The sequence below is a fragment of the Mixophyes fleayi genome, chromosome 2 (assembly GCF_038048845.1).
Source record: "Mixophyes fleayi isolate aMixFle1 chromosome 2, aMixFle1.hap1, whole genome shotgun sequence".
NCBI classification, from domain to species: domain Eukaryota; kingdom Metazoa; phylum Chordata; class Amphibia; order Anura; family Limnodynastidae; genus Mixophyes; species Mixophyes fleayi.
In genome coordinates, this window is record NC_134403.1 from 280,833,440 (window position 1) to 280,854,390 (window position 20,951).

The 20,951-nt window shown below is 37.4% G+C and overlaps 1 protein-coding gene across 2 annotated transcripts in view; it reads right to left on the reverse strand.

Annotated features, from left to right (window-relative positions):
• TAFA3 (TAFA chemokine like family member 3) overlaps window positions 1-20,951 on the reverse strand; it is a 321,120-nt gene that overhangs the window by 14,875 nt on the left and 285,294 nt on the right. The window contains exon 5 of one of the 2 annotated variants that reach the window (XR_012688152.1): window positions 632-723. The exons of the other annotated variant lie outside the window; for it this stretch is intronic. The gene's annotated coding sequence lies outside the window, so the exon portion shown is untranslated. The remainder of the gene's footprint in view (window positions 1-631; window positions 724-20,951) is intronic. 2 annotated transcript variants of the gene reach the window in all.

The window sequence follows — 20,951 nt, forward strand, 5'->3', positions numbered from 1 at the left end:
GTGTGCTGGAGGTCTGGTGCAACGATACACAATGATCATGATGACTGTCAGCTGCTCTATCTAGCTGGTACTGTTTCGGAGATTGTGTATTGACCTCTCCAGCTGACATTATTTAAATTACTAGTGTCACAGCTTTGGATTTTAAAGTAAAAAATAAAAGATAACTGTATTTAATCTGCATTTATATATTTTATATTTGTATTTGTATTTAAAACTTTTTATTTTGAAAATGTGACTTCCATATATGTTAGTAAGTGTCAAGACACTATTCTATTTTGCTTTAATGACACTTTATTACATTATTTTATTGTGTACAAATAGCGTAAGAGTGTCTAGTATTAATCTACTTTATCTCAACGTATTAAGGGGCAAGTATACACACTTCTATGCCTGGCTTATGTTTGGCACAGATGCTACTCTTTTAGAGCTGGATGCATTTCAAGGAGCATCTGACTTAATATATGCATGAAAATACGCTTTTCTTGAGTGTTTCTTTTCCTAAGTACAATCAGTGCACAAATGCTCAAAATGAGTTTCATGGACCGCCCTGTGAAAACCAAGTAAACCTGGAGAACATCCCTTACAATGCACTCTTACAATGCACATCAACTTACTATTCATATATACTCACTTCATTTGGAATCACCCTCTCAAGGTATTATTCTCACCCTCGCGCTTCATAGAGGGATTTTAGTAGGTCCTACTCAAGAGGTCCAACCGCGGCTAAAATGTTGGAGGGGCATATAATTAATATTTGCTTTATATGCAAATGATATATTTGTAGCAAAAATCTTTATGTGTTGTATAGTATTTCTTTAGCTTTCTTTGTACAGATCTCAAACTGACATTCAGGAATAGACAAATATAACAATATTTATCTTTATGATAAGTACATGCTATTAAACATTAATGACTTTCTATTGAAACTTACATGAACAATATAATGCAAATACTAATGCACAGTGGCTTTGTCTCATACATAAAATAATCAAAATAACTGTGCTTGGCACTGGTGGTGGGCAGGATGCCAGTACATGGACATCTCCACATGTAGCATGAGTCAGAAGACTGTGTATTGCTTTTACTCATTCAGGCAGATGCGCAACGGCGCAAGTCAAAGTGTGTGTGTGTTTTTTTTTCTCACACTGCAATATAGTGTAAGGCAGGCGATACTCAAAAGATGTCCCCCCTCCCACCCATCAGTAGCCCCTATTTCTCACTCACAGACCTACTATCAAGTGAACAATATTAGGAATTATTGCAGACAAGTAGAAATTAGGGACATTTTCAAATCTGCTCAGTGAAATACTTACCTTTTTCCACATTTGCCAGTGAAACCTGTACATTTTGCAGGATGAAGTTGGTCTTAAAGTGTTCCAAGTCCTATCCCAGCCACACCACTCAGCAGAATAAATTGACCATCATATTCCCAGCTCTTTACACATAATAAATTCAGCAAAATGTGAATTTACAAATATAGGGTCTAATTCATCTTTGGACGTAAGTCCTGTTGCATGTCGTCTCTTGCGTGAAATTGCTCCATGCAGAAATGGACTATGCCAGTGAACACAACTGCATCCAAATGCAAATGACATGTACAACTGCCTACGTCTTGAAAACCAGGACAGGGTTGTAAAGGGGAGGGTTGTACAGGGCAGGTGTACGTGCCAACTGATAAGGGTGACTGTGCCATATGCATGCCAGAAATGTGTTTGCAAGCAAAAGAAACTATAAAAATGCATTTTATGTACAGTGAGCATTAAGAACTTCCAGATTTATGAATTTCATGTAAAAAACCCGAAATTTTTTTTACATATATTTTACATTAGTAGTTGTAAATTAATTTGATAAAATATGGGTTTTTTTTGCATGCGTTCTGATGGGACTTTATTTTGCACATACACATGTGCCTATCCTGCACTGTGTTCTGTCTGTCTGCATATGGCAAGTAACAAATAGCCAGAGAGTACTTATATAAGAATGTATCATTTTCTGTAGCTATGTCCATTCAAATAAAACTCCCACTTTCTCTGCAACGTGTATGTGCTTATTTTTAAGACAAAACAATACACAAAATACACTACTTTTGAGGATATTGGGCCGGCTCCATTAAGGGACATAAAAAGCGATTTTGTGTGTGTAATCCGTGCAAGACCAGAACCAGACCACAAGCCACAGAATGCAGCAACATTCAATTCATCCTCAAGCACAAAGGACACTTACTGCAGTTTATGATTTCAGGAAGGGAACAGGGTGGAAAAGGGGCATATGCCAGTAGTCATTGTGCAGTAAGGGCATGCCAAACTTGAAAGCACATAGCAGCATCCAACTCAAGCTCTGTGAATGATTTTCAGTCGTATCTCTTGCTCCAGCTACAGATCTAGTCTAACTGTTGATTACTAGTGATGATGGCTGAGTATGCTTCCCAGGACATGTATTTGCAATCAGGAGCAACTGTATTTTATGTACAGTAGACATTTATAACACCTTAATAAATGTAATTTATGGAAAGTATAAAAACATTTTTTTTAGTGTTTTATCATTAATGTCTATATTATTAACAGGTGACATTAATTAAATAATTTTCTGTGCATTCTTTTGTGAGTTTATTTTCCACATAGGTTTTGGACGTATCCTACTGTGACTTGTCTAGTAGAACAGAGCAAACCTACACCAGTATTCATCACCACACATATCTTCAGATCCGGGGGTAAATGTATCAAGCTGAGAGTTTTCCGACGGGTTTGAAAAGTGGAGATGTTGCCTATAGCAACCAATCAGATTCTAGCTATCATTTTGTAAAATGTACTAAATAAATGATAGCTAGAATCTGATTGGCATTTCAAACCCGCCGGAAAACTCTCAGCTTGATACATTTACCCCCCAGTCTTTGTTGAATTTGGACATGCATATACCCGATTTTTTAAAAAAAACGTACACTAAATTCCATAGCGTCCCATAATGAATCAGGCCCATTGTGTCTAGTTTAAATACATGGCCCAAACTTAAAAGCTACAGTGCATCTGGAAAGTATTCACAGCGCTTCACTTTTTCCACATTTTGTTATGTTACAGCCTTATTCCAAAATGGAATAAATTCCTTTTTTCCCTCAAAATTATACAAACAATAACCCATAATGAAGTTTTTTTGAGATTTTTGCAAATGTATTAAAAATAAAAAACTAAGAAATCACATGTACATAAGTATTCACATCCTTTGCCATGAAGCTCAAAATTGAGCTCAGGTGCATCCTTGAGATGTTCCTACACCTTAATTAGAGTCCACCTGTGGTAAATTCAGTTGATTGGACATGATTTGCAAAGACACACACCTGTCTATAAAAGGTCCCACACTTGACAGTGCATGTCAGAGCACAAACCAAGCATGAAGTCAAAGGAATTGTCTGTAGATCTCCGAGACAGGATCGTCACGACGCACAAATTTGGGGAAGGGTACATAAAAATATCTGCTTCTTTGAAGGTCCCAATGAGCACAGTGACCTCCATCATCCGTAAATGGAAGAAGTTCGGAACCACCAGGACTCTTCCTAACTGGTGGGCCGTCTAAACTGAGCGATCGGGGGAGAAGGAGCCTAGGCAGGGAGGTGACCAAGAACGTGATGGTCACTCTGTCAGAGCTACAGCATTCCTCTGTGGAGAGAGGAGAACCTTCAAGAATAACAACCATCTCTGCAGCAATGCACCAATCAGGCCTATGTGATAGAGTGGCCAGACAGAAGCCACTCCTTAGTAAAAAGCACATGGCAGGCCGTCTGAAGTTTGCCAAAATGCACCTGAAGGACTCTTAGACAATGAGAAACAAAATTCTCTGGTCTGATGAGACAAAGATTGGAGGAAACCAGGCAAAGCTCATCACCAGGCCAATACCATCCCTACAGGGAAGCATGGTGGTGACAGCATCATGCTGTGGGGATGTGCGGCAGGAACTGGGAGACTAGTCAGGATAGAGGGAAAGATAAATGCAGCAATGTACAGAGACATCCTGGATGAAAATCTGCTTCAGAGTGCTCTTCACCTCAGACTGGGACATCGACCCTCACAGCCAAGATATCAAAGGAGTGGCTTCAGGACAACTATGTGATTGTCCTTGAGTGGCCCAGCCAGAGCCCAGACTTAAATCCGATTGAACATTTCTGGAGAGATCGGAAAATGGCTGTGCACCGACGCTTCCCATCAAACCTGATGGAGCTTGAGAGGTGCTGCAAAGGCCAGAACTGGCCAAAGATAGGTGTGCCAAGCTTGTGGCATCATATTAAAAAATACTTGAGGCTGTAATTGCTGCCAAAGGTGCATCAACAAAGTATTGAGCAAAGGCTGTGAATACTTATGTACATGCGATTTCTTAGTTTTTTATTTTTAATAAATGTGCAAAAATCTCAAAAAAACTTTTTTCATGTTGCCATTATGGAGTATTGTGTGTAGAATGTTGAGGAGAAAAAGGAATTTATTCCATTTTGGAATAAGGCTGTAGCATAACAAAATGTGGAAAAAGTGAAGCGTTGTGAATACTTTCTGGATGCACTGTACTTACAAACTATGTAAATGTTTTAGTTAGAAATGTGTGACATTTCTAGAAATAAATATTGCTTATTTTATTTGTAAAGAAAACAACTTTCTTTCCTTTCCTGTAATACTCCCCTTGCATAGAACGTTAACATTCAGGTCAGTACAGAATTAAATTTTTTTTAACAACAGCAAAGGAGAGCTTTCCATCAGTTGAGGTCCTACAGATGTAGTGGGTTCTATAGGCCTGTGGACATACATCTTTGTCTGTAAGGTATTTTGAGGGCCCTAAACACACTGGGCCTGAGTCATTAAGGAGAGCAAAGCATAAAAAAGGAGTAACATTTGCACCTGGGCAAAACCATGTTGCATTGGAGGGGGAGGTAAATATAAAATGTTGGGACAGATTTATACTTGAGGTAGGACATGTCCTAGATCAACTTTAAATTTCAGTGTAATAATAAAGCTAGTAAGTATTTTATGTGCAAAATAATAAACTAATTTGCACCCCTTAAATTGTAACATGGTTTGTCCCAGAGAACATTTACTTCTTTTTTGCCTTAATGACTCAGGCCCACTGAGAACATTTTCATTTGAAAAAAAGAACATTAGATAACAAGCATTTATTTTTGGCATATGTGTGTGACCCTTCCATTAGAAAAACAAACAAAAACAAATTGTACAGTCGCAGCATTTGTCTATGCAATGTGTATTTCGACAGTGAAATAGTAAATGGCAAATGAGAACAATTGCATTTATACACAATCATTTTCATAAAATACCCACAAAGCTAGCAGTCAGTTTACCAGCAGAGAACAGTAAGTCAATTAGGAGTCTATTCATAGGTATTTTTTGTTGGGTTAGGTTATAGTTCAAGTCGTTTCCATCAAATAAGATGCATTTACTGAAATCAATATGGCTCGCTAATGCCATTACAATAGATAAGATAAGTCATAAAACTTCCAATTAGAGCCATTAGAATGCAGAAAACTATTTTAGAACAATTCTACAGCAAGAAAAACTAAAAAGCAACGAGACCCTAAATTTGCCCACTTAATTTTGTTTCATTGCATGACCCTTTAGACGCCTTACCATTAGCAGAATGCACAAATATGCGTAAGGTGTGCTGTAGCAAAGAAGGTTTAAATTAGCATGCTGTGTTATGGCAAAAATAATATATAGTGGTTAGTATGCCAAACAAGCCTCTCTGAATCACCATTCATCTCTGCCCTGGTATCATAGCTTGTTCACAAGAGGCCTGGTTTAGAGTTAAAAATAAAATTGCGACTTTTGCATAAATGCATAATATGTATCAATATATTTATGTTTTAAAGCTGTATTTTGAGAAGCACATTTTCAACATCATCAACCTGCACCAAATCTAAGGAATGCACAAAGGCATATCTTAAAGAGAACTGTATGCCAACATTTGATGCAAGGGATATGTCTCTCCACGCCTTTATAGTTGTGAACTTACATGTGAACTCTCTTGATCCCCCTCTCCAAAAGCAAAAGGTGACATATATAAGATTCGCTCAAAATATATCTTGTTTTTTTTGTTTACATGCACATTATGGAAAAAGCTATATTTTATGTGCTACAAATGAACATGTGTCCAAATCAGGCCCTAGGTGTGCAGATAATATTATTATTATTATTATCTTTCAATTGTAAGGTGCCACAGTGCCTGTCAGTAACAAAAAAAAAATAAGAAAAAATAAGAAAAGAAACATAAGATAAACAGGGACATGTAAAGTAGACAAAATTAATGGAGAAATAAAAACAAAGGATAGGGAGGACCCTACTCATGAGAGAGGTGTCATACTAATTGAAAGATGACACAGCTAAAACAAGAGGAACCAGTGTTGCTCAGAGTGGAAAATGGTGAGGTTACTTTAGTGTGGGTACTATAGGTGGGAGTAGGGTAAGCTATAATGAAAATGAGTTTTTAGAGAGCTTGATCGGGTGTGGTAGGGAGATTTGAGATTGGTGATTCTGGGAGGAAGGAATATGATAATCTTTGTTTTTGTCACGTTGAGCTTTATGTAGCACTTGGACAGGAGGGAGAGGGAGGGAGAGCAGAGAATGAATTGGTTTCAAGGGATAAAAGTGAAGGGAGAGGACACGAGAGAAGAGTTAGATTTGGTGTCATGAGTGTAGAGGTGGTACTTGATACCCAATTAACAAGTTAGTTTCACAACAAAAGGGGTTTAGAAGCCCTAAGGGCCAGAACAGTCCAGGAGGATGGGTATAGAGAAGTGACTCTTAGACTTTACCGTAAGTAGTTCTATGATCAGTTTTGTGAGAACATTCCCACTGGAATGTTAAATGCCTGAGAGAATGTTGTGTATGGAGTGAGAGGAGAGAATGTGAGTTAGGCGGCTGCACACAATCTGCATGTATTTTGAAGGCAAAGTTGAGAGATTTTCTTTTTAGGATTGGTGAAATGAGCGCATGTTTAAAGGAGAAAAGAAAAATACTAATGAAGACAGAGATGAGTAAAGTGGTGGACATGAAGTGGGGCAGAAAGGGCAGTGATGTCGGGAGGGAATAGGGTCAAGGGGGCTGGTTGTAGAGAGATGAGTGTAGAAACTTCATCATCAGTTATTGGAGAGAATGAACTCAGGGTGGATTGGAGAGTGCTGAAAAATTTGAGAAGATATTGTGTCTGCAACACACTTTGGTTCCAGTCTGGTCTGCTTTGATAAATCTAACCACCATCTTGCTAGTCTACACTACTTGCCAGTCTCCAATGCCATTCATAATCTCTAATCTCCTGAATTTACAACAACCACCATCTGTATCAGTCCTTTCTCATTCATGCAAAGGAACCTAATCAAGACACCCACTATTTTGCAACGGTGGTAGTCAGCATATCGATGCTGACTACCCTGACACTACTTACCCCGACGTGGAGAGATCGAAGGGCTCCTTCCCCGACCAGCGTGCAGGACGACTTCTGTGTATTGCGACTGGAAGTCATGGCGATCAAAAGAAGAGAAAGAGAGGGATGGTTCTAGTGGTTTGACTGGGAAAATGCAATAGTATGGATTTTGAAATGTGGCTAAGGGACAGCCCTCTAGGAGAGAGCTGCACGGATGCCAGAAGAGCTGAGCCAAGTTTATTTAATAGCCAGTAGGTTGAGGGTTTTTAAAATTAATAGTTCATGGATAGATTCAAGTTTGTTAAAAATAGATCTCACATTCCAAAGTGCACAAGAAAATAGGAGGAAGGCGAGTAAAGGAATGTGAATAAGATTAGAGGGATTAGATAATGAGGATTGCATGGGGCCCAGGGTTGAGATGTCAACAGCACAAGGAGATGAGCAAGAAAGAGGATATGCAAGGATGATTAGTGAGTGTAAGGTTGTTTCTACTTATTGGGGCAGGAAACAAAAGTGTTCAAGGATGCAGAGTATTGAAGAGGGAAGTAGTGAAGGGGAAATTATAATAGGAGAGGGAGAAATATTCTTTCTAGACAGAGAAGATGAGTTTGAAGAGAAGTGTGATGAAAGTGAGTAGGAGACAGAGAGAAGGTAAATTCAGTAGCTACATGGTGGAGTGAGGTGAGAGATATGGATGAATGTGGATCAGCAAGTTTAGGTAATGAGAGAGTTGGGAGGAACAATTGATCCAAGTGCAAGGCAATGTAAGAGATGGAGACTACTTTACTGCCTCTGGCTGGGATTAATAGAATAGGCAGCTTCTGCAGCTTTCACACTGGTCCAGGATACTAAAAGTTGGGTGCAGCAGCAAAGTGAACATGGTAATAGCTATGGTAGGTGAAGTCAATATGAACAGCAGACAAAAAGAGATATTTGTTCAGTAGATCCTAAAGCAAAACCAGAGAAAAATAAGCCCGCGCTCGGTATATCCCACATTATATATGGTACCAGCTGCTTGGCAACAAGCCTGCGCTCGGTATATCCCATATTGTATGTGGTACCAGCTGAGTGGCAATATAAATGCCCATATATGTATACAAAACAGAAAGAAAGTTGTCAGCGCTTATCCTTTAAACTGCATATCTGTGTGTGTCTAGCAAAATGAGAACATGAGGTATTAGTTCATATTTTGATCAAAAGACTTAAGCCTGCATCCCATGTCAAGGGTACCTCATTATATGCAGGTCCTACACTGACCTATATGCTTTAAACACTATTAAAATGCAGTTAAAATCAGATGCACTCACCTCCCAGGTATAGGGGTTTACATCTAGCAAAGGCTGGCTTGTGAGCCACACCCAAATGTGCCTTAAATAGGCTTGATGGACAGCTGCTATGACAAAAAGGTAATATTATAACAAAACCAGAGAAAAATAAGCCTGCGCTCGGTATATCTCACATTATATATGGTACCAACTGCTTGGCAACAAGCCTGCGCTCGGTATATCCCATATTGTATGTGGTACCAGCTCCTAAAGCAGCCTTGTTTTAAGTGTGATGTCAAGTCTTAGCACTACTCCTTTGTTTACCAACAGTATTCACGAATATTCAAACCTTTATGTTTGTCATAATAAAAAAATGTGGAAGGTAGGGCATAGAGATGATTTATTCTGCAGCTATTGCTAACTTCCATTTGCATACCATCATGCTTCACTAATCCACATTTATCCACATTTCTCACATCATACTGTGTGTCTATTTCCATGAAGTTTTGAACTGTTGAACAAAAGTTTTTACAATATTATTTAGTGGATATTCTCCCAAAGTGTGCTCTATGTTTGATTTCTGGGATGTTCTGACATTAATACTTTTATGTTGCACTTTGCACACAGACAGTATATTGTAGTGACCAAAATATTCAACTCCTAAAAATCAATGTGATACAAAAAGAGAGGTTAATTGCCAGGCCAACCCAAGGATGATTTCTCTTCAGCACGAATGTTTTACTGTGAAAATGTATAACAGACTAAAAGAAGAAATAACCGAGACTTCTGAACTGCTGGCTACTGAAATATGGAAGCTGTTACTGCATTCATACAATAATGTTATATTCCCCACAACCCCAGTTTACTATTTCTATTTTTAAGAATGTAATTTTATATACAAATATATATTTTTTTATACTAAGGCTATGTTTAAAGTGACATGTAAAATATACTTTTCATTAAAGAAAGCAAAAACATTTAGGGGAATATTCAATTGTTTAAAAGTTCTGCGGCGTTAAAACTTGTACAGTTAATACGGTAAAATCTAGCTGAATTTCAGATCGCGGCTCAGGGAGCTGCGAGCTGATATCCAGCGAGTAAATTACCGTATTAACTGTTTTTCCACGCACGATTACCGTAATAACGGTAACCGTGCACGGACCGCGGGATTTTCGGCGTTTACGCTGACAATTGAATACGCCCCTTAAAGGCAAATTATTGCAAAAATGCCTTAAATGTTATACATTATAGACATTTTACCTATAACCTTCTGCAAATATATTCATAATTTATCAATATTTTATATTTAAACATTCTGCATCCTGTGCACGGTTGTATTTATTTAATGTCAATGAAAAGAACATAGTCCACAAGGTTATAATATAATTTGAGCACTCTTACTTACTTTTCAATAGTGAAAAGTAAAACGAAATAAATAATAAAGTGATATAAAAAACATCCGCACCCTTTATTAAAAGCCTGTGTACTTTGCATAAATCAGTGATTTATCTATAAAGATGTCCTCTTCAGTCTTCAAGCTTGCAATACATTGGGAAGAGAAAAAAAACATGGACAGAAGAGCTGCTACTTGAGGAGCCACAATGCCAATGACAGGCACTGAGCCTGTAATATTAAATAGTACAGTTTGCTCTGATTGGACAATTCGTGGGAAAGCTCCAATTGGTTACAGTATTCCAGTGTCCATAACCAGATTTAGCGGACATTATTACCCGTCATTACTACTAATAGGTCCAGAACAAAGGAAATAAACAAGTCAACCTGGTGATGTAAATACTTAGCTAGAAAGCACATATGTAAGCCAGAGAGATGAAGAAATGTAATAAGCAAGTTCCAGCAGGGTATGTACAAACCTATACCTTCAAGTCATCTAAATGTTGAAAACTACAAATATGGATAGGTTGACCCACAAAGTAAATCTCTAGCTACCAACTACCTTATAACTTACAGAAAAGTCCCCTACAGTCTGGTAGCACTTACCCACAACCAGTGTTGCACAAGGTCTTCTCTTGCTGTGTTGACAGATGCTAATTGCACAGAACTGCAGCTCTGCTTAATCAGCACCTATTTTAGAGGTAGACATAAATGAGCAGACTTCACTTCAGACTCAATTCTGCAACTAGGATCTAATTTCACATGTTTCTCTGGCTGAATATTGCCTTAAGTGCCCTGAGAGGAATTCTACCTATCATTTTTGTTCCAACTAGAATTCTCAGTCCTGCCCCAACTGTACCGCAAAGCAGAATACATTTACATCGTCACCCAGCTCTATTCACAGGCTATTATTTATGCTAAATGTGGAATCTACAAATATAGTGTCAAATGTCATTACGTGGAATGGTGAATCAAAAGTGCAACACTCAAGATTATAGAATATGCTCCATCGTTTCCACTGTGACATCATTCATACCTTGTTACAAGTTTACAAACCGCTGATAACTATTTGAATCCCCTACACTGACCAAGTATAGAAAAGAACCAGTGTGGCGCTGACAGTTTTGAGTACTCTCTAGTTAGGGTTGAGTGGGAAAATGTATTGTGTGAGTGGAACTATTCTCTACCATAAACTACACTGCTTTCTAAAATCAGAAGCAAGAAACTCTACCAAAGTTCATACCAATTCCAATTTCATTTCACAATTCCTCTTTATAGAACAATGCATACTGGAACCACTAGGTTTGCACAAGGTGGCTCTAGGCTATCTTTAGAACTGTGCTTAGGGGACAGCTATCCTTCCTGGTCTTACTATAATACAGACACACATATCTTGATAATGATCCATTTACAATCTAATTTCCCAAATATATTTAATTCAATACAAAACTTAATCTAACTAATTTTGTGCCAGAGTACAATTTGTTGCTTCATATATTTGAATTTGGAAGACATGCTTTATAAAGTATCTATATTTTAAGCTCCAAGGCAATATTGTGCGTCTGTTTTGAAGGAAATGGAAATAAATGTTAAAACGGATTATGAAAACTCATGCCGCTAGTCAAATTAAGAACAATGATTGCAATATTACACAGCTGATTAACCGTGACACATCAGTCGTTATTTATTTCATCTTGCTTAATTGCACCTTGTCCTGGAGGACGTCTTGCAAACCCACAAGAAGAATACTAGCCCGGCTCTTTTTGATGAATGTCTGTTTGAATGAAACACACAGTGGAGTTATTAAACATTTTCTATAGGAGATGAAAAAGTGTCTTGAGAATGTGAGAAAGCAAATATTGAGCATATTGCAAAATCTAAAGTAATAAATCCAACAACCTTTCCTACAGTAAATAGATATTATGACATCATTGGGGGATATTTACTAACAAATTGCCCAAAAAATGTACAGAAAGTTAAATGGTGTCACTGCCAGGAGCTATGTACTTTTATGTTCCAAGCAAATATATATAAAAAAATAAATAAAATATTTATATATATATATATATATATATATATATATATATATATATATATATATACACACACACACAAATTTTGAGACTATTAAGCATGATTAAATCTATCCATATTGAAAAGTTGATCTTGATGTGTGCATCAAGACAATTGACATACCACCACACCCCATGAAACCAAAATCATGCGAGCCAGTTGCTAGTTATAGTGACACATCTGGCAAAATGCACAGTACATAGCTAAAAAATGTCATGTGATTAGGTCACATCCTACCTTGTGATGATCTCTTAGAACAGACAACTCTGCTCCTCTCCCAGTTGTTTCTCAACAAACATTACCATGGTCCTAGCTGTTTCCTACCCATTTAACCTAAAACATCTTACAATCCAAGCTCCCAATAAAATACTGAATTCAGTAGCCAATGAAAATAGATACAATAAAGAAGCAAATAAGGGCTAACATACAATAAATTATATTTATTTGTAGAAGATAAGATAATAATAAAATACAGCATTAACTGTATATTCATTGGTTTAAGGGGGCACTTGAACCAGAATGATTGAATATATTAGAAGGTAAAAAAACACATATATTGTGCTAAATGTGCAGTACAGAAGCATATACAGTATAAAATGCTTCCTTTAGCACATTCTTGTGTAATGCTGACAGGAGCCAAATTAACCAGGTTGTTGACTTCTATACCCCAAACATTACGTTGTACATTCTAATATACCTCTTTCAGCGCCACTATTATTTGACTGACTATGGTCAAGTATGTTTCTGGCAACAGGACCACTGTTGTTTGGGTGTTGTTTGGGTTGTAGCCCATTTCTAATAACATTGACAGTTGTGAAAACAGTGTTGCTTTGTTTGATATACTCATAGCAGCATATCTTTAATATACAGTTGTAGTCAAGCTTTGGCATGCACTTTTTACCAGTGAATCACACATTATCTATAGGTAGCTGCCTATGCTTTTAAAACCTTATTGCCAGCACCTATGATGCCAATAGTGATCGACTAATACGTAATATTTTTTAATAATCATAATATTAATAATAACAATATACTGTACATAGATAGACAAATAGATAGACAAATAGACAGATAGATAAATTTTATATATATATATATATATATATATATATATATATATATATATATATATATATATTACACTTAGGAGTGCCAAGCTTCAGTGAAAAAATAAAAATAAATCTATCTACCTACAATATATATATATATATATATATATATATATATATATATGACCTCATCAAACTAATTTTTTCATTTTCAACTGGTCTCAATATTGTTTTTTTCTTTGCAATGCCACAGAATGCTATTCACTGTATTTTTATGTTTCAACATTGCTGTAAACCGTCACTGACTGTGATGTGTGTGAGGGTTGGTGTGCATTATTACATTATTATACTGCTGGGTTTTTTAAGGACCCCTTAGTGTACATTATTAATATCAGGAATCTTGAAATAGTGCTGGACATTTTATTACATTACTTCAAGGTAACCACACAACTACACTGGCAGTCAGTACACTTTGGTGTCCACTGTCTTTGAGGCTGCTTTATATCCATTTTAAACACAGTTGTCCCTTTCACTTATTAGTATGTGATATACTATGTACTCCTTTTGTAGAATGTCGGAGAAAATGCCAATATTCTAGAAATGAGACTGAAGGTGCTGGCTGCCACTTCTCTAATGAGCTTTTTTTCAGAACAGGGAGTAGGAACAGTTCTAATTCACACTGACATACTGATTAAATCTGTTACATATATCTCACTGTACTGCACTGGGCAATACAATATAGTTAAAAGTAGAAATGAGTGAAACATTCAAAACTGTTCTGTTAAAAATTTGCCTAATTCTGCATTTACCTACAAAATGTTACATGTTTTTCCTAGCAGACAATGACCTTAATAGTTTCCAATCCTAACCAACCACCCACACATCACAGCAGAAAGAGTTAACTGTCATCATCCCAGATCTACTGTTTTAATAAACTATGCATTCCATGAAATCCAAATCTCCAAATACACTGCAGAATGGCATTTTTTCAGAATTATGAAGCAAAGGTGGAACTCGAGGATCGTATCATTGAAACTTTGCACCTCTACCAAATCGTCTTTAACAACATGAAACTTATTTCACTTGAGATTTCACCGCAACTTTGCTCATCTCTAGTTGAAAAATAAGAAACTTTAGCGCACTATAATTACATACATATTTATATAATAAAACATATCCCACTAATTCTCAGGTGTCCCATTGTTGAGGGATAAGGCATTTAAAAGTATTACCTAGCAAAATCTACTTTTCTTGATTTGAAGTGTTAGGGAGTACAATTCTTAGTGTAAAGAATATTTTATAATTGTGTCTTTCTGTCCGGTTTGATGAGATCTAAAAATATTTCTAAAGGGAGAATTGAATATTAACTCTTGTTAACAGACTTATTATTTCTGTTTTGCCTCTTTTATTAAATAGAACAACAAGCCGTAAAACAATACTTAGAATCTAGGCAAAAAGAACCATTGACACATCCACCTCTGTTCAAGTTTTGATTGATTGATTGATTGATTTATTGATTATATGGGGAAACTTCTATTGATTTGGGTGATTGTAAACTGTGAACGAATTGCATAGAATCTGTGAAGAAAAAAAAATGGCCAATATGCATGTTTAATCAATGTAGAATTTAAATCAAGAACAAAGTCAGTCTGTATAGTGACTCACTCATCCCTAGCTACCTAACTGTGCATGGATAAAACCTAATGTCTAAGAACTCTGCTACCACTATGGGGTTATTATTATGAAAAGTCCAAAACTGTAGAATAGGGGGACAAAATATCTAGAAATGAACCAGGGTAGAACTCACCACAGGGAGAGGATATATATTCCATTTAAGAGGACTGAAAAGAAAAATATCAGTAGGTCCGTCAGAAAGATTGAATAACATGCCTACTGGTGCATCAGCTTGTGGTGTAAAAATAACAGAGAACCTCATAATTCTATTTATTTGTATGTTTTCATACCCCTTTAATTTACAGTTGTTGATAAAAACAAGGATATTAATTCTATAGTTTATTATTTTGATTTTATTTGATATATTTTGCTATTTTTTTCAGTGCCTAAAGCATTTGTCTAGGCTGTAGCAGCAGCAGCATGTATGTTGAACATGTGTTGGAATAATAAAGTGGATTTTTGTAAATAAAATGACATCATACAATTTTTAGTTGTCCTAGCACTTGAGCAGACCAGAATCCTAATTTAAGAGCTTTTTGGTGCTAAACCACAATATAGACATTTCCAGATATAGATGCATGAAAGTAAAATACTGTATATGATCGATTATTCTCTTGATATTTCTCTGTAGCTTTAAAAGTTATAATTTAAAAACAAATATTACTTCCCCACTTCATTAGAGACAGTTGAAGCCACACCCCACATCCTTGGGATTCAATATTGTTTTTTCTCAAATATAAATCAACTTTAATTAATTAATACTTGGTTGTCAGAGGAAGAAGTCCAAAGGCGACTGAAGGATATTAAGATAAATAAAGCTCCAGGTCCAGATGGCATACACCCAAGGGTCCTTATGGAGTTAAACTCGGAAATAGCTAGACCGCTATTCTGAATTTTCAGAGATTCAATCTCATCAGGCTCAGTACCAAGGGATTGGCGAATAGCAGATGTGGTGCCGTTGTTTAAAAAGGGGACGAGATCACAACCAGAGAATTATAGACCTGTAAGCCTGACATCAATAGTGGGGAAACTACTGGAAGGTATTTTAAGGGACAGTATTCAGGATTACTTGGTACGCAATAAAATTATTAGTGGGAATCAACATGGATTTGTGAGGGATAGGTCATGTCAAACTAATCTAATTAGATTCTACGAGGAAGTTAGTGGGAACTTAGACCAGGGCAGGACAGTAGATGTGGTCTACTTAGATTTTGCAAAGGCCTTTGATACAGTGCCACACAAGAGGTTGGTTTACAAAATAAGGGAACTGGGTCTAGAAATCAAAATTTGTACTTGGATCGAAAACTGGTTAGAGAATAGGGAACAGAGAGTTGTGATAAATGGAACATTTTCTAATTGGTCAAAGGTCTTAAGTGGAGTACCTCAAGGTTCCGTGCTGGGACCACTCCTTTTTAATATATTTATTAATGACCTTGGTGATGGTTTAGAGAGTAAAGTTTCTATTTTTGCAGATGACACTAAACTCTGTAAGGTAATAAAATCAGAGCAAGATGTAGCTTCTCTACAGAGGGACTTAAATAAACTGGAGGATTGGGGCGGCTAAATGGAATATGAGGTTTAACACAGATAAATGTAAGGTTATGCATTCAGGGATCAAAAACAAGAACGCAATCTATAAATTAAATGGAATTAATTTAGGAGAATCTATAATGGAAAAGGATTTGGAAATGCTCGTAGACAGTAAACTTAGCAATAGTGCTCAATGTCAAGCAGCAGCTGCAAGGGCAAACAAAGTATTGGCATGCATAAAAAGGGGCATAGATGCAAGGAAAGACAGTGTAATTTTGCCACTGTATAAATCGTTGGTAAGACCTCATCTTGAATATGCAGTACAGTTCTGGGCACCACTCTATAAAAAAGATAATTTGGAACTAGAAAGGGTTCAGAGAAGGGCGACAAAATTGATAAAGGGTATGAAGTCATTAAGTTATGAGGAAAGGTTAGCCAGTTTAGGCATGTTTACTTTAGAAAAGAGGCGTCTAAGGGGAGATATGATTACTATGTACAAATACATTAGGGGTCAATACAGAGAGCTTTCATGGGAACTTTTTACCCCAAGGACCATACACAGGACACGTGGTCCTCCCCTAAGGTTAGAGGAGAGGAAATTTCACAACCAGCAAAGGAAGGGGTTCTTTACAGTAAGGGCAGTCAAGATATGGAATTCATTGCCAGGGAAGGTTGTGATGGCAGATTCAATAGATATGTTTAAGAAAGGGTTAGACAAATTTTTAGCGGAAAGGTGTATCCAGGGATACAACCGTTAATTTAAAATAAAGGATAGTAGTGGATATAGGGTAAAAATTGGATTGCAATATTGAGTCTGGGGGGATTTTCAAAATTGAAACAGATGGGCGGTTGCCTACTCTGGATTAATTTCAAATATAAGTGCAGGATCACAGGAGATCCAAAATAGGTTGAACTTGATGGACTGGTGTCTTTTTTCAACCTCATCAACTATGTTATGTTACTATGTTACTATGTAACTTTCTTGCCTTAATGATCAAGCTCTGACATATTTTGGTAGCTTTTGATGTCAACACAGTATAAGAAACACTAATACATAAATTAGAATTGGTATTAAAGATTTTGGAACAGGACATAAATTGTTAGGAAAATCTAAAAAAATGGATTTTCTAGGGTACATTTTTCTGGTGCATGTAAATGTTTAAATTAGAGATGATTGTGCTTGGTTCTCTGAGAACCGAGCCTATCCAAACTTCGCCAATCCGAGTACCGAGCTGAGTGGGCCCGATACTTTTGCGCACCCTCAGAAGTGAAAACGAGGTAAAACGTCATTGCTGCGTTATTGGATCTCAAGAGTTTAGGATTCTATAATTACCGCCATCCATGGCGATCCAGCGCCATTTCACAGAGAAACACAAAAGGGGTAGCACGGTTCTTGGCAATCTCTAGTGCAGTTGGGCAGTGTCATATATAAAACATAAAGAGAAGGGGTGGCAGTTTTCTTAATCTTAGTCTCCAGTGATATTCTACTGATTTATAGCTCACACAGAAACCGAAGAGGTCCATTGCTCCATTGTTAATTGTCATTGCTGAAATAGAAGTAATTGGTCTGTCAGTGTTATTCAAAATCTGCAGTCACATTGTACTGTGTTATTATAGCTGATACAGAAAGAAACAGGAGAGGTCCCAGTGTTGTTTCGAGTCTACAGTCTATGTGGCATTGCTTTATTGCTAATTGTCATTGCTGAAATAGAAATAATAATGCTGGCAGTGTTCTTCAAAATCTGCAGTCACATTGTACTGAGTTATTATAGCTCACACAGAAACAGGAGATGTCCATTGCCCCATTGCAAATTGTCATTGCTGAAATAGAAATAATATGGCTTTCAGTGTTTTTCAAAATCTGCATGAACTGTGCTATCAAAATGGATTAACAGCAGTACACAGAAGACCAAGAGCACCAAGCAGCTGCTGGCACCAGTCATGATGATAGTAATTCCTATATGTCATTTGCTAAAGCCTATGTTAAAGTGCATAATGTTTTTAAGTCAGGGAAACAAAAATGTAAAAAAAAACACATTTTAACTTTGTAAACAAAAAAAAGACCTGTAATCCAGGCACCGTTAACTGTAGAAAAAAATAAAATTGCCAAAATACCAATCTACACACAGTGGCAAGGAAAGAATCAGGCCTTCGCCTTTCTCTATGAGTGCTAGTTCTACTTCTGTCACTAAGACATCTTCTCGTAAGGTCAGTCATGACTCAAAAAGGGGTGCCCAAATACTTTTACGTGTAAAAGCCGAGCTGGAAAAAAACAGTAGGCATTAGAAGAAAATGAAAGTCTAGATTCAGAAATGGCACAAATCCCTGTGGAGGGTCTATCCACGAGTGCTATGTGTAAGCCTGACCTTTCTGATACTGTACCATAAAAAAGGCCCCTTTCAGCATTTCAGCAGATATGTGGATGAGCAGCCCAAGTGTAGCCCGTGATACACAAATTGAGGATGCCACTTTGGAATTACAACAGGATGAGGGTCATATTTATGTAGCTGATGACAGCGCTAATGAGGATGTTGATGAGGATGATGTTGTTTGTGTAAGTTCTTCACCAGTGAATAGTAGTTCTTGCATGTGATAAGAAGAAGGTCATTGTCATGCCAGGGCATAACACCAAAAAAAAACAACTCTTATGTGTGGAATTATTTTTACCCAAATCCTGACAACAGTTGTCTAGCCATTTGTAGCGTTTTTAAAGCCACAGTCAGTAGAGGTAGGGACCTTAACATCTAGGAACCTCATCCATGTTACTCCATTTGAAACGAGTTCATGGCAAGCTGTTGGGAAATCTCAAAACTTATGCTAAAAAATAACAACAAGCAGTCCAGCATCAGCTAGGTCCCTTCTATCAGCTAGATCCCGGCACCTGCAATCTACACTCACTACACCTTCCTCATCAATATCCCAAGTAGTGATCCGAGTTAGTCCTGTATCCAAGTTGCTAGGGTGAGATGACTCCTCCACTATCCTGGATTCCTGAGAAGAATTCTTGGGCAGTAGTCCCACAGCTGCTGCTGCTGGGGTGGATCATCATCCCAGAAGCAGACCAAGAAGAATAGTACTAGTAGTTTGCAACAATTGACTATTAAACAATCCTTTGCAAGAGGAAGCATGCATGAAAACTGTCACCCAGTTGCAAAGCGGATCTACTATTCATGCAGCTGGTTTTAGACAGTTAATTGAGGTTTTGTGTAATTTTTGGCATACATAATGCCATTCTACCCACTGTGCACTTAACCACAGATATGTGGACAAGCGGAACTGGGAAAATAAAGATTTTATGACTGCTGGGTTGGCGATTCACCTTCATTAGCAGGAACAGCAGCAACCTGTACCCAAGTACGTCACATTTTTCAGAGACAGTCTATTCTATGTATCACCAACTTCACTAAGAGGCATTCAGCTGAGAATATGTTACAAAAACTAAGGGATGTTATTACAACTTGGCTTATCCTGCTTGAACTCTCCTCAGGATATGTCATTTCTGATAACACCACCAATATTGTGAAAGCATTATAGCTGGGTGAATTCCGAAACATTCCCTGTTTTGCTCACACAATAAACTTGGTGGTGCAGAGCTTTTTAAAAAATGACAGGGGTGTGCAGTCGACGCTGTCTATGGCCCATAAAATATCTTGACATTTCCGGGATTCGGCAACAGCATGCAAGAGATTGCAGCAAATTCAAGAGCAATTTAATTTGCCCTGCCACAAACTGAAGCAAGAGGTGGTAACAAGGTGGATTTCAACCCCGTGCTTCTGAGGATGGTGGCCAGCGAAAAGCCATCCACACTTACTCCACAGGCCATGACATTGGGAAAGGAGGGGGGATTTATTTTACTCAAGTGCAGTGGAGAATACTTTCCAAGTTGTGCATGGTGCTCAAACCATACGAAGTAGTCACCTGTGAAGTGAGTTCAGACACTGCTAGCTGAGCCAAGTAGTTCCCTTAATTAGACTTTTGAAAATGCAGCTTGAGAAACTGAAGGAGGATATTAAACAAAGTAATCACGCTAAGTATGTCAGACTTGTAGATCAAGTACTTTATTCTCTTCACCAGGATCCAAGAGTTATCAAAATCTTGAAATCGGATCATTACAATTTGGTGACTGTGCTTGACCTAAGTTTAAGAGCTACATTTTCTCTTTGCTTGCAACTGACCCAGATCTCAAGAGATGCAAGGAGCTCCTGGTGAGCAAGATGACAGCTCAAGTGTTGCGTGACAGGACAGTGTCTCCTTCTTCAGTTTCTCAGTCAACTGCTGCTCAGAAAAAATGTATTTTTCTCTAGAAACCCAGAGATAATGCAAGAGATTCGGAATGACATTTTGACATCTGGGGGTAAATGTATTAATGTCCGGATTCTTCAACTCCGGCGTGTTCAGCGATAAAATTTAAAGCGGCGCTGCATTGTAAAGGGAAACTTCCCTTTACAATGCAGCGCCACTTTAAATTTAATCGCCGAAGACGCTTACCAGGTCGGAGTTGAAGAATCCGGACATTAATACATTTACCCCCTGGTCTGCTCTAAAAAATTTACCAAAAAAC